We start from the raw sequence: 20,870 nt of genomic DNA on the forward strand, positions 1-20,870 counted from the left end.
TAAAGCAGCACTGAATTTTTTTGGAGACTTTCATCACAATAGCTTGCATTAATACAATACCTCACAAAATTAGTTATCATCATTATCATTACCAAGAAACTCCATTTATTCTTAGTTTTACAGGAGCCTATATACCTTAATGCCTTGTTTAGTTAATGCAAGCATGTTTTTAAAAATAAATCAGTCTGCAGTGAATAAGGGGAGAAACACTGTAACATCCAAACCAAGATCAGTCCAGCAGATCATTCAGAGAAATGCTTCTTTTAAGATGATGTATACCATTCAGTCATGTTAAAGGCAGTCCAAAATGTTATTTTCCTAGGGTACAGTGGTTGGGCCACTTGGTTTTGTTATTTGACACCCTCTTGGCCTGGGTTCCGTATCCCCCACCCTCTTCCCACTCCTCGCTCTGCCCAGCTGGTGTCTGGGTGTGGGGCGGAGGAGAGAGGATTGCACAACACACAGCAAGAAAGGGACAGGCTTGGCAGCAGGGCCCCCAGAGATCCAGTCCAGCTGCTGTAAAAGGAATCTCATGGCATGTCCCCACCCTGCCCCTGACGAAATCACAAGTGATGCTGGAAAAGCTACAAGACCAACTTGCTGATGTGTGCAGATGTGGTAAACACAGGCAGCACCGCCTGCGGCATCCAGGGGGAACCTGGAGTTCTTAGGACCACCTCTGCCTCTACGGTGTTTCTGTGACCACGGGCAAGGTACAGAATCCCCTCTGCCCATTCTTAAATCAGAAATCGACACAAAAATAACACTTTCCATTCCTAGAGGACATGGTGAGGACACTCCAGGAATACGAAGGGAGTACCAAAATGTCATAAATGTCATTGAACATTGTCATAAAGGAAAACAACAACAACAACAAGAAGAGTTATGCATATTTCATTCGGTATATTTTAAATTCCAGGAAGCTTTATTTATTTTTTATTGGGGTACAATTGCTTTACAGTATTGTGTTAGTTTCTGCTGCACAGCGAAGCGAATCAGCAATACTATACATATAGCCCCTCCCTCCCACCATCCCCCACCCCACCCCTCTAGGTCGTCACAGAGCGCTGAGCTAAGCTCTCTGTGCTACACGGCAAGTTCCCACTAGCTATTTGTTTAGCACATGGTAGTATATTTATGTCAATCCCAATCTCCCAATTCATCTAACCCCATTCCTTTCCCCCTTCACGTCCACACATCTGTTCCCTACATCCGTGTTTCCAATAGGGTCATCTGTACCATTGTTCTAGATTCCACATATATGTTAACATATGATATTTGTTTTTCTCTTTCTCTTATTTCACTCTGTATGACAGTCCTTAGGTTCATCCACGTGTCTACAAATAAACCAATTTTGTTCCTTCTAATGGCTGTGTAATATTCCACTGTGTACACAAACCACATCTTCTTTATCCAAAATACTAAAAGTAGAGCTACCATATGATCCAGCAAACCACTACTAGGCATATACGTGGAGAAAACGGTAATTCAAAAAGACCCATGCACCCCAATGATCGTTCCAGGAAACCTTAAAAATAAAGTGTAATAGGATGAATGTGGTATTAGAAATGTGACACTGTAAAATAAGAAATTCTGTCAGTTACTACTGAGGCACTTAATTAAATAATCCTTCAGTGTGTGTATCTGGTGGATTTCAAAGCACAGGCTCAGGTATCTCTGATTTGATCAATTGCAACCATGGGAGGTGAGCAAGGAAGCCAGTGATATTGCCACCTTGTAAATAAAAATACTGAGGCTCAGGGAGTCTTGGCAATGTAGAACAACCAAACAATACCAGGTTTAGAGTTAAAAGTATTTAAGGTGTTATGAGAAAAGTTAGGTTTCCCTCTTGGTTCACTGGTGAAGAATCCACCTACCAATGTAGGAGATGCTGGTTTAATCTCTGGGTTGGGAAGATCCCCTGGAAAAGAAAATGGTAACCCACTCGAGTATTCTTCCCTGCAAAATTCCATGGACAGAAGGACCACCTGGCAGGCTATAGTTCATGGGGTCGCAGAGAGTCAGACATGACTTAGCGATGGAAAAACAACAACAAAGGAAAGTTGTATCAAGGATAGATCTGTGTCCTGAGGAATATTCTTGAAGATGCTATCTGGCATTTCATTCTAAGACATGGATCTGTAAGTCGGAATAAGGAGGCTCACTTTAGAACTGGTCAATTGTTCCTTCAGTTCAGTCACTCAGTCACTCAGTCATGTCCGACTCTTTGCAATACCATGAACCGCAGCATGCCAGGCCTGCCTGTCCATCACCAACTCCCAGAGTCCACCCAAACCCATGTCCATGGAGTTGGTGATGCCATCCAGCCATCTCATCCTCTGTCGTCCTACTCATCCTACTTCTCCTCCTGCCCCTAATCTTTCCCAGCATCAGGGTCTTTTCAAATGAGTCAGCTCTTCATGTCAGGTGGCCAAAGTATTGGAGTTTCAGCTTCAGCATCAGTTCCTCCAATGAACACCCAGGACTGATCTCCTTCAGAATGGACTGGTTGGATCTCCTTGCAGTCCAAGGGACTCTCGAGAGTCTTCTCCAACACCACAGTTCAAAAGCATCAATTCTTCGGTGCTCAGCTTTCTTTATAGTCCAACTCTCACACCCATACATGACTACTGGAAAAACCATAGCCTTGACTAGATAGACCTTTGTTGGCAAAGTAATGTCTCTGCTTTTCAATTGTTCCTTACAGCACGTATTAGATTGCCAGGTTGAAATATATGTCTATAAAAATGGACCTTTTAAGGATATTTACTCAAGAAGAACTCACAGAAACAAGAACCACAAGGCCAATGGTAGTGCTTTATGTAAATAAGACACTAAGTATCTCTGCTAGGATGAGATGAAAATGAAGGCATGCCCCACAGAAAAGAAGGCAGGAACGTTCTTCTATTGAAGGCATTCTCTTCCATTGACTTAACTCCCACCCCTCCTCCAACCTTCTACTTTGAAATAATTTTCGGATGTACAGAGAAGTTGAAAGAAAAGTGTGTGGTAGCTTGTATCCTAACCTGTTTCTGAACTATTAGTAAATTTATTGTAGATAGTATAACATTTCACTTCTAAACACGTCAGTTTGTGTCTCTAAAACCCAAGACACTTTCCTATAATATATAATTTCAGTACCTTCATCACATCTAAGAAAATTAACCATATTTCCTTAATATCATTCAATATCCTCCATATTCAAAAATTTCAGATTGTCAACCAAATCTTGTTACAGCATTTTTTTTTTCTGAAATACAATCCAATCCAACTGTACACATTAAATTTGATTATGTATCTTTAGCTCCTCTATATTAGAACAGTCCTCCTATCTTTTTGTTTTAACTTTGACTTTTAGAAGAGACAAAACTGATTTTCTTGTAGAATGTCCTACTTTCTAGACTTGTCTTCTTATTTCTTTGTGGGGTAGTTTAACTTGTGACTCTCCCTTTTGTTTCCATTAACTGGATGTGAAGTCCAAGGGCTTGTTTATATTTCAGTTAAACATTTTCAGCAAAAATAATCCACAGATGATGCTATGCCCTTTTTATTGCACAATGCCAAGGGGTCTTATTAGTGATGCTAAACTTGATCATATGATCCAAAGGGACCATGATACATTTCTACATTAAAAATGCATTTTTCCCTTTGGATTGGCAACTGTGGGAAATTAGATTTTTTAAAATTTGCATTGGTGTATAGTGGCTTTACAATGTTGTGTTAGTTTCTGGTGTACAGCAAAGTGACTCATTTATACATATACATATATCCCCCCAAATTTTTAGATTTCCTTCCCATTTGGGTCACCACAGAGCACTGAGCAAAGTTCCCTGTGCTATACAGTAGGTTTTAATTAATTATCTATTTTATACATAGTAGTGGATATATGTCAATCCCAATCTCCCAATTAATCCCACCCCCTCCTTCTCCCTTGGTATCCATACGCTTTCCTGTATATTTGTGTCTTTATTTCTGCTTTGCAAATAAATTCATCTGTACCATTTTTCTAGATTCCACATGTAAGTAATATTGTATGATATTTGTTTTCTTTCTGACTTCCTTCTCTCTGTATGACAGTCTCTAGGTTTATCCACACCTCTGCAGATGGCACTATTTTGCTCATTTTTATGGCTGAGTATTATTCTACTATATAATATGTATGTACCATGTGGTCTTTATCCATTCCTTGCTGATGGACATTTAGGTTGCTTCCGTTTCCTGGCTATTGTAGATAGTGCTATAGTGAACACTGGGGTGCATGGACCTTTTAAAATTATGATTCTTTCCATGTATATGCCCGGAATGGGATTGCTGGGTCATATGGTAGTTCTATTTTTAGTTTCTTGAGGAACCTCCATACCATTCTTCATAGTGTCTCTACCAATTTACGTTCCCACCAACAGTGTAGGGGGGTTCCCTTTTCTCCACATCCTCTCCAGCATTTATTGTTTGTATTTTCTGATGATGGCCATTCTGACCACTGTGAAGTAATACCTCATTGTAGTTTTGATTTGCATTTCTCTAATAATTAGTGATGTTGAGGATCTTTTCATGTGTTTGTTGAACATCTGTATGTCTTCTTTGGAGAAATGTCTATTTAAGTCTTTTGCCCAACTTTTCACTTGATTTTTTTTTTTTTGTATTGAACTGCATGAACTGTTCAAATACTTTGAAAATTAGTCCCCTGGTGTGCTGCGATTCATGGGGTCGCAAAGAGTTGGACACGACTGAGCGACTGATCTGATCTGATCTGAATGATATTTGACATTGTGAGATCATTTTGTCCCCTAACAACATTCAATCTGTTAGTTTTAGTAGTCTTTCTTGATCCTTGCACAATGGTGATTTTCTAATTTTGTCATTCCACTTGCAATTCAAAATTCACATTCTTTGTAAAGAAGCATCTTCTTTAAGATTCATTTTATAAAAAAGAAAATGACAGAATAAATGCTTTATTGTTTCCTTTAACTTTTGACTTTCAAGAAGGGGTAAAAATAAACTGAATCACTTTGCTGTACACCTGAAACGAACACAATATTGTTAATCAACTATACTCCAATATGGAATAAAAAATTTTTTAAAAAGAAGGGGTATAATAGTACAGTAAGAACATATTTTCATAATTTGCAATTAGATCAAAAAGGCAATATCACTGTGAGTAATGTTTAGACATATTTCATTAGAGATGCATAAAAGCCAGCCAGAGGAGGGTAATTATCTACAGTATACTTGCTTTAGAGGCCTTTGGATCTAGACAATTAGTTTATATTCTATTTGGGAAGATGGAAGGGTGAAATCTAACATTATGCTTAAGAATAGAGAGATTAAAACTGTTTAGACACTGTAGACAAATTTGGCCAAAAGTCACCACGAGGTAAGCCCAATTGTACCAGATGGTGAGAATGTCTCCCATAGCTGGGTACTGGCGAAGAGACAGAAGTAGAATCTGATCTTAGTGACACAAAATGAAGCCACTTGAGATCTCTTTTACTCTCCACTGGACTCCATCCTCCCTATCTCCTTTGTTACTATTGAAGTCATTTTCATTCACGAAAACAACAGTATGAAGGTTCTCAAAGAATGAAATAATTATGGATTTAATCTTCCTCCTTTTAATTTATTTACTTTTACTGTAACATAAAAGGCATCTATTTCAACGCAGCCCACAATCCAGTGAGACATTTCCCAGGCTAGGGCAAAGTCATCAAAACTTCTGTGGTGCCTTAGAAGATAATCAGGATTGTTCTTGCCTTTTCTGCCCGTCTTCCTCTCCATTGCCTCCTCCCCTGAAGATTTGTACTCAAAGCATTGAGAGCTCATAAAACCTACTGAACGTTCTGTCTTCCGTTGGAAGATGCCAGGCATTGATTTTGTTCAAAACACTGTAGGTGGTGGCTACTTATTCCACATTCTTTGTCAATCACTGGAATGGAAAAGTGTGTGAGAAAAGAAGCACCCAGGAGACCACAGTGGAGGGTGGGCAGGAGGTGGTGGAGCTGGGTCCTTGACTGTATGGTCTGTCCCATTACAAAAAGGCAGCCAGAACTGTGGTTTTCAAATTTACAGTTTTTTAAAAAATCCACTCCTACTGTAGACTGAGTGCCATAACCTTCTCTCCTTCCCTGTCTCATTTTGTTTTTTCATTTTTTTCCCCAAAGAAATGGCCAGTTGAAAATATCACACTCTGTTGGACCCAAAGAGTCCAATCAAACTTAACTTCCATGGATGTGGGAACGAGGCAATGGAGGGGCAGTGCAGGAGGATGAAGGTGGGCAGTCTGACCAAGGAGAGACCACCTCAAAGTTTCACTGTGGCAACATCACTCTGGAGAACAAGCAGCAAATGAGAGCCAGCACAAATGTTAATGTAACAGGATAAGTGGGGGAAAGCAGCCCTTGGCAAGAGAACTAAGCCTGTTCATTTTTATAATATAAGAGAGAGCAGGCGAGGGAGATTGTGGGCTCGCTCACCAGGTGCGTTTTGCAAGCTTTCCCAGTTCCCATTTCATTAGTTCCTCTCATATTATTGTAAGAGGCTTCAAAGCTATATGGAACGAGGCTTGCCATTCTGTTGAACTCATTCTGACTTCTATTTGCATTTCATGGTTTGCCTCCTAAAATAAAAAAAAAAATTTTTTATCAGTGGAAAATGAGAAGCATATAGGGAATATATGTATACATACAACTGACTTACTTCATTGTACAGCAGAAACTAACAAGACATTTTAAACCAATTATTGTTGGTGTCTAGTCGCTCAGTCCTGTCAGACTCTTTTGTGACCTCATGGCCTGTAATCCGCCATATTCCTTTGTCCATGGGACTTTCAAGGCAAGAATACTAGAGTTGGGTGCCATTTCCTTCTCTAGGGGTTCTTCCCGACCCAGGGATCGAACCTGCATCTCCTACATTGCAAGTGGATTTGTTACCACTGAGCCACCAGGGAAACTAAATCAATAATACTAAACCAATCTAAACCAATAATACTAAAAAAAAAAAAAAATAGCATCTTAGAAATTAGTGACCTTCAGTTGACAGGGGCTAGGTCTGAAAGCAGAGTTCTGGAGATATATTTGTGAATGTGTTTGTGCTTGCATGCTTAATGGCCAAGGATAATGGTACTGAATTTGTTGCATCAGTGTGATGTCATAGCTTTTATTCCCTATTGTTTTAAAAATTAAAGTTTCTTGGCATGATGTTGAGAAGCATGACACAGCTTCTTTTCATATCAATGTAGTGAGATAATTTTTTGCTTTTTGTTTTTTTAAATTTTTGGACTTTGTCCTAAAGAATGTGGTTTCTCTACAACATTTTTTGATACTCGCACCTTTGAACTTCACCCCATCCACAAAATGTGCCCCCCAACTCTCAGCTTTGCCCAAATCATGAATTAAACTTTCTGCCTTCTTTTCCTCAGAGAAGACATGACATGAAATGGAGAAGAGTCAATTCATGGCTTTTGATCTTCAAAAGAAATTTTCAAGTTCATGGGAGAAAAAGTATAATGTGAAAGATCTAAAAGTTTGGAATTGAGGGATATCTAAAGCTTTTACTCAAGGGTAATTGGGTGCAGAATGATCATATTTTAAAAATCAGCCCTTTTTTGGATCTTAGTATATATAATGCTTCCATGAGGAAAAGAAAGCATGCAAGAGATCAATAATAGAGTTAAAAGTTGAGATGGGTCCCTGTGAAGTACCCTTGTGTCCCGGTTTTCCCTAATCTCCAACAATTCCCTGATAGCTTAGTTGGTAAAGAATCCACGTGCAATATGAGAGACCTGGGTTCAATCCCTGGGTTGGGAAGATCCCCTGGAGAAGGGGAAAGCTACCCACTCCAGTATTCTGGCCTGGAGAATTCCATGGACTGTATAGGCCTTAGGGTCGCAAAGAGATGGACACGACTGAGCGACTTTCACTTTCACTTTACAGCAGTTCCCAGTTGGACGAAATGAGAAATGTGTGACTCTTCAGGTAAAGCCCAGAGATGTCCAGACTCTAGCATCTCCCTTGTACAAATGGTTTTGGAACAGCAGACATATGTGGTGGTTCTGGACAAGGAAGACAGATGGCATGATATAGTTCCTTTCAATAAAGTATGGCCTAAACAGGAAGGAATGTTTTCAACAGGCTCCACACGAGTGCAGAATCAGCAGAGACAGTCAAGGTCAAAGATCTTGCAGTGAATTCTAGAAACCCACGACTGAAGTTAGATGGAGACTGATTGTATCAGCAATGTGTGAAGACTGATGATTTGTAGGAATGTTGTGTATCTTGATAAGAATTCCACAGTCATCTGTGGGATTTAAAAGTCAATTAGATAGCAAAGAATAAAGAGCATTCTCAACACTAAAATTCCAAGAGCTCCAAAAAGGATGGCACATTAAGCACACGCACACACACACACATACACACACACAGGTTAGAATGAGAAACTAGTAAGTAAACACAGCCATCCATTCCATCCTTACCCTCACCTACCCTGTCTTCATTTTCAGAACACGTGGCTTCTATGCCAAGCACTTATACAACTGGTATTTATATGTTCTTATAGTACCCAGTCCAAAGGAGGCTTTGCTGCTTGAAAACTGAGGTATAAAAACTTATATCTGGGTTTACCAGAGATAGATCAATAAGAAGGCAATAAAAACATTCTTCTGGAAGACACAAATTGCAGGACTGAACAGGTGATGGTTTGATGCAAAGTAACTCTTTGAATTTGGGAGAACACACAGTCTTCTAAGAAAAAGTCCCTGGGAATTAATTTTCATCCTGAATGTTAATTCAAAATTGAACAAAGTATATGCCTATATCCATAAATCAGATTATCTTCCCTTGTCAATCTGTATAAAACATGGAACTGGCTTTCTCGACTATTAGTGTGTGACCACACGGGGAAACTTATTTAATATTAACCTCAGACACATATAGTTTTAAATGTAAACCTACTGCCAAAGGAGAGGGAGAAAACTATGCATTCTAAGGAAAAATAGAAAGGTTTTTGTTTTTTTAAAAAATCATCTTGTATATCAGACTACCTGACTCATCACTTGATTTTAATAGTATATAATAATTCTGTATGAGCGTCCCTGGGGCTCTCCTGGTGTCTCAGTGGTAAAGAAACTGCCTGCCAATGCAGGAACTGAGGGTTTGATCCTTGGGTTGGAAAGATCCCCTGGAAAAAGCAATGGCTGCCCACCCCAGTATTCTTCCTGAGAAGTCCCATGGACAGAGGAGCCTGGTGGCTTACAGTCCATGGAGTCACAAAAGAGTCAGACATGTCTCAGCAACCAAACAACAATAATAATGTTGTATATTATTCAATTCTCTGAGGGTTTAGGGTGGTATAGTGTGAGTAACAAAATATTATTTTTCTAGTTGCATTATAAACCAGGAACAGAAAATGAGATTAGATGATAAGATAATTTTAGAATAGATTTTAGAGTGGTTTGTAAAACCCCAGAAGGCATTTACAAGCAAGGCCATGTAATTCATTTAAAAAGGTATTAATAAATCACTGAGATGGTGACATAAATACTAACACTGAATAAACATTAGATACACAGTCTTCTGGGGTGATTGAAAAATCATTATTCCTGGAAGAGAATTGAACAAATAATACCTCAAGACTTTCAGACTCCCAAATTCCCCAGGACTAGGATCTAGTCTTTGATGTGTTAGAACAGCCTTAATGTGCAGAAGCCAATGACCTGGTGAACCTGTGAAATCTTCCTGTCATCAAATCTGTGATTGATAAGATAATACAAAATATTCTGAAAGTATTTGCCATATTTGCTGTTTTACCATCAGTGAAACTTTTGGTTGATCTTTTCACTAAACGGATGTTAGTAAGTTTAAAATAATGGAGATGTTAATGTTTTTACTCTCTATCTTCAGAGAACCTCTTTTGATCTTAACTCTAAAACTACCTTGTTCTTTGTAGAAACATATGATCTAGTAAAAATTTCAAAAAATAATATTCAAAAACAAGCTGACTTGGGAGAGTGAAATGCTTGTCCAACAACAATTTATGTTGCCTTTTTTTTTTCTTTTCTATAGATATGTTGCTATAAATGAGAAAGTTCAAATTGGTTGGAATTTGTTACTAAGAGTGTCAAATCTTGTGTGTCTAACTTCTGTGATCAAAATTCCCTGGGGAGATTTTTAAAAACTCAGATCCTGGACCTTGATCCAGACCTCTAATCAGAATCTCTAGAGGGCTCAAGGCTCAATAATCTGCATTTTTCAAAAGATTGCCAGATGGTTTTGCATATACTGAATTTATTTTAAAAAAATCTAATAAAAGTCGAGTTGGAAAAATGTTTAATCAGTCTCAGATCACATTTTAAATGAAACATGGAAGCGATAAAATTTTCTTTAATGTTTCAAATCACCTTATAAACACTGGAGAAAGATAGGATCACAGGTATTTGCATAATGCAGAGTGGTCTCTGAACTCTATCTATTGTGAAAGAGTTTTACAATTTGCACCCCAATCTTGAGAATAATCTTGTCCCCTCTAATTTGTCAGTCTTTGTGCTTTCTTTCTTTCTTTTTTTTAAAAATCTGTTTTTCTTACTGATTTACCTTGATGGAATCTTTCCAAAGTATAAATTTAAATTTTTCAAAAGTTTACAATCCTAACTTATATTTTACTGGTTTATGTAATATTGGTAGAGATGTGGATGGACCTAGAGTCTGTCATACAGATGACAGACTGTCACAAAGAGAAAAACAAATATTGTATCAGTCAGTTCACTCACTCATACGTGTCTGACTTTTTGTGACACCATGGACTGCAGCACGCCAGACTTCCCTGTCCATCACCAACTCCCGGAGCTTACTCAAACTCATGTCCATCATGTCGGTGATGCCATCCAACCATCTCATCCTCTGTCATCCCCTTCTCCTCCCGCCTTCAATCTTTCCCAACATCAGGGTCTTTTCCAATGAGTCAGTTCTTTCCATCAGGTGGCCATAGTACTGTAGTTTCAGCTTCAGCATCAGTCCTTCCAATGAATAATCAGGACTGATCTCCTTTAGGATGGACTGATTGGATCCCTTTGTAGTCCAAGGGATTCTCAAGAGTCTTCTCCAACACCACAGTTCAAAAGCATCAAGCCTTCGGCACTCAGCTTTCTTTATAGTCCAACTCTCACATCCATACACGACTACTGGAAAAACTATAGCTTTGACTAGATGGACTTTTGTTGGCAAACTAATGTCTCTGCTTTGTAATATCCTGTCTAGGTTGGTCATAGCTTTGCTTCCAAGGAGCAAACGTCTTTTAATTTCATGGCTGCAGTCACCATCTGCAGCAATTTTGGAGCCCCCCAAAATAAAGTCTGTCACTGTTCCAATTGTTTCCCCATCTATTTGCATGAAGTGATGGGACCAGATACCATGATCTTAGTTTTCAGAATGTTGAATTTTAAGCCGACTTTTTCAGTCTCTTCTTTCACTTTCATCAAGAGGCTCTTTAGTTCCTCTTTGCTTTCTGCCATAAGGGTGGTGTCATCTGCATATCTGAGGTTATTGATATTTCTCCCAGCAATATTGATTCCAGCTTGTGCTTCATCCAGCCTGGCATTTTGCATGATGTATTTTGCATGTAAGTTAAATAAGCAGGGTGACAATATACAGCCTTGATGTATTCCTTTCCCGATTTGGAGCCATTCTGTTGTTCCATGTCCAGTTCTAAGTGTTTCTTCTTGACTTGCATGCAGATTTATCAGGAGGCAGGTCTGGTATTCCCATTTCTTTAAGAATTTTCCACAGTTTATTGTGATCAACACAGTCAAAGGCTTTGGTGTAGTCAATAAAGCAGAAGTAGATGTTTTTCTGGAACTCTTGCTTTTTCTATGATCCAACGGATGTTGGCAATTTGATCTCTGCTTCCTCTGCCTTTTTTAAATCGAGATTTTTTTTGTGGATTTTCTAAATCCACAAAGAGAAAAGTAAATATTATATATTAAGGCGTATATTTAAAATCTAGGAAAATAGACAGGTGAACCTATTTCTAAAGCAAGAATAGAGATGCAAATAGAAAGAAAGGATGTGTGGACATGGAGGGGAAGGGAAGAGTGGGATGAACTGGGAGATTAGAATTGACATGCACACAGCTAGTGGGACGCTGCTGTACAATACAGGGAGCTCAGCTTGCTGCTATGCGATGACCTAGAGGGGTGGAACGGGGGTGGAGTGGGCAAGAGGCTTGAGAGGGAGGGCTTATACGTATGCATATAGCTGATTCACTTCATTGTACAGCAGAAGATAACACAATACTGTCAAGAAGCTATATCCCAATTAGAAAAGAAAAGAAAACAAATTAAAATACATAAATACCTTAAAATCACAATGGGCATAAATGATTTTAGGAAAAAAATGAATCTGACCTTTGACAACTAAATTGACAGTAGTGGAAATGTGTGAGAAATTGGCTTTCTGGTGATGGGCATTCAGTTTACTAGTAAGTGTAGTTTGTAGACAGAATCCTTAGAGAATTAAACTGATTCATCTGATCATTTACAATCCTATAGTATTATGAGATCCAGTGAATACATGAGCATACCATGGTCCTGAGAGTAAACATTAGTACACATATTCTCCGTGTGACAGAGACAATTAACCAGGTCACTCTAAGAGCAAGATAATGCTCCTTTCCAATGCTCCCTGCATATGTGCCTCCTTCACTTTATTGTTTTCTCTAGTACATTGGAATAAGATTGGAATAAGATACTTCAAGCCTCTTGGGATTGGAGGCATCTTGCAGTCCTTCTAGCTAACATGCCTCCTCCTGTGGGTTCTACAGCACCTAAAATATTCACCTTTACTCAGTTCTTCTGGTTCTGTGACTGAGGGCCTCAAATGAAATGCAAAATACATTAGCTAGGAGGGTAGGAATACTATATCTTCAAATACAGAATGCTTGACCAATCAGCTAGGAGAACGCAGAGTTCTATGAGAAAAAGAACTTGCCGGCATATTTTGGTCACATTCAGTAGGCATGGAAGCACAGATGGTTGAAACCCTGGGTTCAGAGACATAAAGAGGGATCCAGGGGCCCAAGGAAAGGGATGAGAAAGGAAGGGAATGGAACAAAATCACTTTTATGCATTCCATGCTGAAAGTAGGGTCTGATTTTTGGAGCCTCAACAACACCTACTGTCTAAGGCTCTTGAACTTCTGCCTTTAATTGGTCAACCTAAAAGAATGTCTCTTGGCATTCATTTGCACAAAACCCCTATTGGCTGTAGAATTAGTCTAATCCTTTTGAACTGATGGAAAGTCTTCAGCATTATCTAATGCCATCTTTATTTTTAGCATCACCCTTCCTCAAATTCTCACCATTTCAGAATACAACAGGAGCTTGTAGGCCTTTGCATGGAGCTGTGAATATCTCCACTCAGAGACTTTTCCTGCAGAACTTGGCCCATCTGTTGCTTTGTCTCTTCGGTTGCTTAGAAATGAGTAAATGAATTGATAAGAGCTCTGGGCCACCAGCACAAATGATGCATGCTCCATGAGAATGAAATTATAGAACATCTACTCAGATTCTAGATCTATTGGGAACAAAATCAAAGCACCATGGTCTCACCTGGCAGCTATGACAGGCAGCCATTTAAAGGGGACAACTTCCCTTTTTAAGTTTTGGGCCCTGGGGCAGTTACCTTTTCCCCATTAGCAAATGTATTCTCTGCTGCAACTCTGCTTGTCTTTAACGCATTTCAAGAACTTTAACCTTGTACCACAAGACTTTGCATCTAGAATATACATGTGAATTTTCCCATCTATCTTTTGTGGGTTGCAATGCTTTAAGCCCTCTATGGAAGGGCTGTTCTGTTCACTGTCTCTTCAGTCACTTGCATCTTACTCAAGGGTATCAACAGTGCTACCCCTGTAGCAATGGTAAGTCAAAAGCTGTGCTGGACAAAGTAGGCCTTTTCTAAGTTGAATGCTTCATGCATGAGAACAATTATACGCTTTTCATTAGAATAGCAAATGGTGCCAGAGTATTTTTAAGACAAGTTATTGAATGTATAACAAAACAAGTTTCTGTATTTTTCCTAGGAAAAGCTGAATAATTTTTCTATAGCCAAAAAGCTATAAGGGGGACAAAGTTTTTAAACCCACTCATATTCATTTATCTTTTCTTTCATCAACAGAATTATAAACTCACAAGGAGTCTCAGTCCCTCTGAGTAAGGTTGGTGGAGGCTGGAGAAAGGAGACTCCAAATCAAAGAGAGGACAGTTTCTTTTATTTTTAATTAATTTATTTTTTAATTGAAGGATAATTGCTTTACAGAGTTTTGTTGGCTTCTGCCAAACATCAACAAAGAGAGGCCAATTTCAATCTGCAATTTCTCCAAGATTTGATTATTTTTCACTATAATTTTCCAGACAATGTCTAAAAGAGTCAAATTCAAATCAATAAGCAAAAATCTCTGTAAGGCTGCCACATAGGAGCCCATGAGGTGAAGACGATGGTTTTGTTTCTTTACTTATAAAATCATTATTTTGTACTTATTCATGTGATAGTTGCTGGTGGAAAGTGATCACAACTGGCAGAGAGTTTTGTATTTGCAGGGGGTGTGGCATGGCCCTGGCCAACACACAGGAGAGCAAAATTTCATATCCCAGGTCTTATTCCTCCTCCCAGGCACCAGAGCAGGAAAAGACTAGTCTCCAGACATGCCAAGAAGCCCAGACCAATGCTTTGAGAAAAGCAGAGGCCATGCAGAAACTTCAGAATTTGTCTCAAGTCCTATAGACTAACCAAATAGTTCATAGACTTCCAGGAGTCTTCAATAGAACTTGTTGTAACTTCTACCAAAGAGCTGTTACCCATGTAACTAACTGAAGTCAGAAGTTTTTCTGGAAATCTTTTTTTTTTTTCTTGGATGCCCAGAACTTAAACTTAGGACATTCCAAGATATTAAACTGTTCTTACTCAAATTTAGCATTAGGTTGAAGAAGGAGAAGAGCATGTAAGTTCCTAGGTTTTGCTCTGTGCTAGTCACCATTAATCCTCAGAATCAACCCAATGAGGAAAACCTTTGTATTATTCCCAATCGACAGATGGGATCACAGAGGTTAAGCAAATTGCTTAAGGTTACACTGTGGATAAGTGACAGAAATGGGCTAATAGGAAAGCTAATAATTCAAAATTATATTATTTACGAGATTTCTTACAACTTAGATTTCCAACAACAGAGGATGGGGTTGTTAGATGATAAACTGAGGCCTATTAAATTTTTAAGAGTTTATTTGAACAAAAATAAAATCCAGTGAGCAGTGCCAAACTAATGGTAATTAGGAGTACTCAGCCTACAGGAGCTGGGGGAGGGTTTGGGGGGGGGGAACCTACAAAGAAGGTACAAAAGCAAAGAAAGGAAATTACTTGATCTGTCTAGCTGCAATAAAGCCTAGCTATCTGTTTGTGATTGGTTGTCTTGTCCTTAACTTTTTGGCTTCTGTATCTCAAGGCAGTTTATAGGCATAGATTCTGGTTTGCCTATGTAGGTTACCAGGATATTGGTGATGCTGAAGCCTAACGGCCTACTTGTTTAATTAATGTAACTGGGTACATAAATTATGGCTCATCTATGCAACTGAAAACCATATAGCCAGCCATCAAGTAACATAGAAGTGTTCTAGTTAATATGGAGAGATAAAAAGAAGTTTCAAAGCCATAGAACAGTGTGCATCCATCTTTGTTAAAAAGACACATAAAATAATGTAATATATATATTATTAGTTATTATTACTTGTATGGTCAGTCGTGTCTGACCCTTGTGAACCCATGGACTATAGCCCACCAGGCTCCTCTGTTAACGGAACATTTTACCGAAGCATACTAGAGTGGGTTGCCATTTCCTCGTCTAGGGGATCTTTCTGAACCAGGATCAAACCTGCATCTCCTGTGACTCCTGCAGGCAGATTCTTTACCAGTGAGCCACCTAATATCTACCTGTCTACCTATCTATCTATATAAACATATGATCAATTTATAAATATTAATAAAATATAAAAGTGCATATACCAAAACTGTTAACAGTGGTTCTTTGTGAAGATAGGAGAATGGATACTTTTTCTGTTTGTTTGAATGTATTCCCCATTTATTACAATTATCACAAATTATTTAACTGCAAAAGTTATATAAAGCAAACATACAAAGGATGTCTTGAAAAATAAGTAGGTTTGTAATAAAAATGGAGGTTGTTTGTGTTAAAATGGGAGTAAACTTGGAGTTTATATTACAGAATTGCAGACTAATGACCTTGAGGGAAAATGCCCATGGGAAACCCAGGAGAAAGGCCCAGAAGTTGGGTGATACCCCAGCTATGACTGAGTTTCACAGACTTGCTGGACCCTGGTATCCCATGTAGGCATTCACTTTCCTAGACATCATATCTCAAAAGAGATGGAAACAATCATTCTAAATTTAACTGATTGGAAAACAGGAAGAAACTTGGACAAGTCCATTGTATAAAGAACTGTAATCTATGAAAAGCACAAAAGCCCATTTTATTATGGAATGCTCACAGTGGAATTTTTTCAGGGCACAAAAGTATCCTTGTCACTGACCCTTTACAATACACTGGAAAAAGTTTTTAATTTTCTCAACATAAAAAAAAAAAAAAACAAAAAAACAGAATCAGTGCTTTTTGTCTTGATAGTTAAAGAGAGAAAAACTAATTAGGAGACCTGAGAGAGAGATTTATATGTGTAGTATATGGAGAGGTTGTTATATTGTTTGGCTACAATGGTGATGTGGTCTTTGACTTTATAAGGAATATTCGATATCCATAGGGTTGAAAAAATCCTCAAGTGAGAGAAGAAAGATGAATGAGGGTTCTAGACTGAGTTTGAATGTAATCTCAGTTCCATGTACAAACACCTTCCTAGAAAATGCTCCTCCCTTTTAGATTTCCAGACATGGCACCATCCTGCTCTGATTCATTTTTGCCTGTTTTATTTTCTCTTTTTGCTTCATCCCCAACGTATCAGAATTCCCCAAGGCCCTCTCCTCAGTCCCCTAATTCCTTTATCTCCTGTGAATTATATTTTACCCACTCTTGGCCTTCTCACATGCACAGGTATTCGTCAAATTGATGTTGTTAGTCCTGAGGCAGTCAAGGAATGCTTCCTGGAGGGGGAAGGTTTTTGGAGAGGATGGATTTCAGTTGGGAGGACATGGACAGAGAAAAGGGAATCTTAGATAAGAGGTACAGTGTTAACTGAAGCACAGAAGGAAAGAAATTCCAGCATGTGAAGGGGACTGATAGTTTGACAGAAAACTCATTCATTCACTCTTGGTAACATCACATTTTCAGAGAAGGCAATGGCACCCCACTCCAGTAATCTTGCCTGGAGAATCCCAGGGATGGGGAAGCCTGGTGGGTTGCCGCCTATGGGGTCACACAGAGTAGGACATGACTGAGGTGACTTAGCAGCAGCAGCATCACATTTTATTATTTATATTTAAAAAATTTTAATTTTTTATAGTACAGTTCAGTTCAGTTCAGTCGCTCAATCATGTCTGACTCTTTGCGACCCCATGGACTGTAGCATGCCAGGCCTCCCTGTCCATCACCAACTCCTGGAGTTTACCCAAACTCATGTCCATTGAGTCGGTGATGCCATCCAACCATCTCATCCTCTGCCATCCCCTTCTCCTCCTGCCTTTGATCTTTCCCAGCATCAGGGTCTTTTCCAGTGAGTCAGCTCTTCACATCAGGTGGCCAAAGTATTGGAGTTTCAGCTTCATTATCAGTGCTTCCAATGAATATTCAGGACTGTTTTCCTTTAGGATCATCTGATTTGATCTTGCAGTCCAAGGGACTCTCAAGAATATTCTCTAACACCACAGTTCAAAAGCATCAATTCTTCATTGCTCAGCTTTCTTTATAGTCCAACTCTCACATCCATACATGACTACTGAAAAAAACCATAGCTTTGACTGGATGGACCTTTGTCAGCAACTTAATCAACTCTACTCCAGTATAAAGTAAAAATTGAAAAAGAATTTTGCACAAGGTTTTCTAGGCAATGGGAATGTCATTAATGCTGGTTACGTGAATGAATGAGTGGACTTGGCTATCCTTTGTAGCTCTGGTACTTTGTCTCTAGATCCAAGGATGACAGAAGATGTACTTATGGGACAATTACTGCAAGTGATACCCAGCATCCCAGGTGACAGAGCAGATACTTGAAAAAGTCCACTAGGATTAGTAAAGAAAAAGAAAGACTGATGGCAAATTTGCCTGTTGAATGAATTTATAAACAGAATATACCTAGAAAACTCTCATTATTTCTGTGTCTGGGCATTGCACACCATCCCCCACATTGACACTGAATAAATCTGTGAATGAAAAAAACTGAATGACTCTTTGAAACAACAACAACAATAACCCTGGAGGTAGCAATGTCCCAGTGATACATCATATATTGCCTTATATATCATCCTTACTCAGCTTATTTTAACCCATAATTGAACCACTAGGATGGTTACATATTTCCCTTATTGTGTGGTTTTAGAACAAAATAATGAGCCAATTCATTGGAAAAGACCCTGATGCTTGGGAAAGACTGAAGGCAAAAGGAGGAGAGGGCAGCAAAGGATGAAATGAGATGGCTAGATAGCATCACTGACTCAATGGACATGAACTTGAGCAAACTCCGGGAGATAGTGAAGGACAGGGAAGTCTGGAATGCTGCAGTCCATGAAGTCACAAAGAGTTATGCATGACTTAGCGACTGAACAACAAGAACATAATACTCAAAGTGGAAGTGGAATTGTTACTCACTGAGTCATGTCCGACTCTGCAACCCCATGGACTATAACCTGCCAGGCTCCTCTCTTCATGGGATTCTCCAGGCAAGATGCTAGAATGGGTTGTCATTCCCTTCTCCAGGCGTTCTTCCTGACCCAGGGATTGAACCCCAGTCTCCTGCACTGCAGGCAGATTCTTTATGGTCTGAGCCACTAGGGAAGCCCGTCGTTTTGACTTAATGCAGCATTCTATACAAAACCAGGCTGAAATAGATATCTCATAGATGCCTTTTGACAGTTTCTATAATGCATAATCCAATCTGCATAAAGAACTTTCAGTTTCATTGGGAAAAAAAAATTAACCTTGGAATCTCACACTTGGGAACTTATTTTAAGGACATAGTTGGCGGGGAGGCAGGAAGGGAGAGGAGGAGGGAGAATGGATGGGAGGAGGGAGAGAAATTTCTTGAATAAAGATGTGCTCTAAGGAAGTTAAATATTTTCAAAAAATATACTTTTTAAAAGCTAGTATATCCTGAGTTCTTCTTAAGTGCCAAGCACTGTTTTCAATGCTTTATAAGCATTAGCTCATTTAGTCTTCCCCAATAACCCCATGACGTCAGTATTATTACTACCACTTTACAGATGAGGTAACTGGGGCACGTAAAGTTAATGCAACATGCCCAGGGTCATGCAGCTGGGAAAGGTTCAACAATGGTTAAGCACAGTATGTTACATCAACTCAATGGAACTGTTTTTAATGACCATTATAAAGACTAAAGAAACAAGAAATTCTTATAAGTTTAGTGAAAAATTCAACTATGATACTATATACTCATAAGTTGTAACATTTAAAAATGGTAGACCTAAACTGTATGAGTCTAGGAAGGAGAGAAAAAAAAGGATTGATACATTAGAATAATGGATTTGATGCTTAGTTCTTTTAGTCTGAGTTATTTTTAATGTAATTTTGTGTGATTTTTTAAAAAGTAATTACATATAGATAGGATAAATGTAAATATCGGTTAGCATATTCTGTGGGAGGCTTCTTGGGCTTCTGTAAGTTCTTAAAATTGATATTTTAGCATTCTAGATCTATCTCTTCTTTTTTTTTATTGGAATATAATTGATTTGCAATGTTGCGTTAGTTTCTGCTGTACAACAATGTGAATCAGTTATAGGTATACATATATGCCCTCAATCTAGAACCGTCTCCCCCCTCCTGTCCCACTCCTCTAGCTCATCACAGAGCACCCAGCTGAGCTCCCTGTGTTACACAGCAGCTTCCCACTAGCCATCTATTTTACACATGGTCATGTATGTATGGCAATGTTACTCTCTCAATTCATCCCACCCTCTCCTTCTGCACCCTCAGGTCTATCTTTTCTTAATCACTATGTTTATCCACTATGCACTCTTTGCACTCTTCTAGATATCTATTCCTCCTTACAAAATGGAAAAAGTGATTGAGAAGACAAAGGTTTCATCCCAAATTACATTTTTATTTTTCTAATGTCTCTGAAAATTGCTTTGTTTACTATTTTGCTTATTTACTAAGAAATACAAGAACTTAGGCTATTACCTAAGGAACCAGATTGAGGTAGCTAGCCAGTGTAAGTCTTTGTCTAAAATGGACAGAAATACTACTTTTATCAGCCACTTCATTTTGCTCTGTAGATGCATTGTTTATTATGAAAGGAGGCCAGAGAAGCAACTTAGCTGTTGAAGCTTCAGTGTATGCCTGTTGACAAGTGATATATAAAATATTTGACATTCTTTGGGACAGAGATAATCATGGCTTTTGTTCCCCACAAACACAAAGGAAAAAAGTTTAAAGGGAAAAGTATCAACAAACAATAGTACAGAAATAGATTTTATATGATACCCGAAGGAAAATCTCCACTTACTTGTATTATAACGAGGCATAGTCCAAAATAACAGAAAAGCAGCATCCATAAATTGAAATGGGCAAAGACTCTTAAAAGGATAACCGCCATTTCGTAAGAGCCTTTAAAATAATTGAAGGGAACCGGGGTGCAAAAACAAACACTACACCCATGGCTGCAAATCTCTGGTTCTGCAGGAGAGTCGACCACAT

Source organism: Bubalus kerabau, chromosome 5, assembly GCF_029407905.1.
Source record: "Bubalus kerabau isolate K-KA32 ecotype Philippines breed swamp buffalo chromosome 5, PCC_UOA_SB_1v2, whole genome shotgun sequence".
NCBI lineage: Eukaryota > Metazoa > Chordata > Mammalia > Artiodactyla > Bovidae > Bubalus > Bubalus kerabau.